This window comes from Trachymyrmex cornetzi, unplaced genomic scaffold (genome assembly GCF_001594075.2).
Source record: "Trachymyrmex cornetzi isolate Tcor2-1 unplaced genomic scaffold, Tcor1.1 scaffold596, whole genome shotgun sequence".
Classification (NCBI taxonomy): domain Eukaryota; kingdom Metazoa; phylum Arthropoda; class Insecta; order Hymenoptera; family Formicidae; genus Trachymyrmex; species Trachymyrmex cornetzi.
The window spans coordinates 29,179-31,038 of NW_017299910.1; positions in this window are offsets into that span (position 1 = coordinate 29,179).

Genomic DNA, 1,860 nt, shown 5'->3' on the forward strand with positions numbered 1-1,860 from the left:
CTTAAATAATGTCAATTTTTGAATTTTTGTGTTTGTGAGTCTAATAAATTAATTTGTGTTAACTTTTATCTTATTATGTATATATAAAATAAGGAAAAGGAATTATTTATATATCTCTTTATATACATAATTTTTAATTTGTTTGTTATCACGTTGATTACCTAAATAAACTCTTAATGCGTTCCAAGAACGTACTCGTGAAAAAGCAACATAAAGTTGCCCATGGTTAAAGACATCTTTTCGAAGATCTACTCCTATTTTATCAAATGTTTGACCTTGTGATTTGTTAATTGTCATAGCAAAAGCTAATTTTATTGGAAATTGTCTTCTCTTAAAAGTGAAAGGATATACATTTTCACAATAGAGCGTTATACGATTCAAAAAAACAATATCTCCTATTTTATCACCTGTTAAAATTTTGCATTTTAATAGGTGATCAGCTAGCTCTATAATTATTAATCTCGTCCCATTACAAAGACCTTCGTTAATACTAAGGTTTCTGATTAACATAATAACACAATTTGGTTTTAAACGCAATTCATAAGGTGGAAGACATGATGGAGATAAAGTATTTAAATATTCTGGTAACAAAACTTCATCAATTTCATCATTATCACTACAATTTTCAGTACTATCTATACTTGTATAAATTCGTTCTTCAACTGTATCTAATAATTCAACAACTCGTTTATTAATTTCATCAACATCAATATTTCTCGCAGAAAGGATTGCACATTTTTCCAATTTATTAAATTCTTTATTTTGTATTATATCGCCATAAATATCTTGTACAATATCGGTATCAGTGGATGTGATACAACAATCAGGAAGTTCTATATTATCATTAGAATCATTTAATATACCATCTCCTATATTTAATAGAAATTTTGCAAATTCAATTTCTTCTGGAAGAACTCGCATATTTTCTGTTAAAGAAAAATTTATAAAATATTTCCAAGTAGAACTAAATTTTATTGAAAGATTTATGATTTCACTTCGAGTACCATGTATTTTTATGGGGAGAAGTTGTCTAAAATCACCTCCTAATATAATAATTTTTCCACCAAAGGGTAAATCATTATTCATGATATCACGTAATGTACGATTCATAATTTCTAAAGCATATCGTGGTGCCATTGGCGCCATCCCAAATAAAAATATCTGTTTCTTTCAAATAATGAGCTTCCTTGGATTGGATTTTGATATTAGATGATGAATCAACAAATAACGGAACTGGTAATCCAAATGTTTTATGAACTGTTTTTCCTCCTGGCAATAACGTCGTTGCAATGCCCGTAAAAGCCATTGTACAAATATGTTTATTTCGAATTTTGGCTAAATGATAAATAGTCGTATATATAAATGTTTTACCAGAACCACCTGGACCATCAATATAAATACAATTATTACTACGATCATTAGTATCTAATTTATTTAATATAAAATTTACTGTTTCTTTTATCATTTAATTGTTCATATTGTCTATTACCAATTTCCATATTTTCTTCAAGTGTCGTATAATACATATTGTCTATTACCAATTTCCATATTTTTTTCAAATGTCGTATAATTATTCTCTATATTATTTTCTATTAATTGTTTCATTTGTGGAAAATCTGCAAAACTTTTATCTTCAGCAATAAGCATAGTATTAATTTGTATGTATGCTTTTTTTTGTCCTTCTAATAGTCCAAAGTGTCGAATATAATCTTCCGACAATGCTACTTTAAAATTTTCCCAGAGTTCTTCAGGATGTAATGGTTGACAATATAATAATATACGTACAAATAATCTACGAATTTGTCTTGGCATCATCCATCCAACAGCTTCATTCATAGCTCGTTTCCATTCATCATCGTC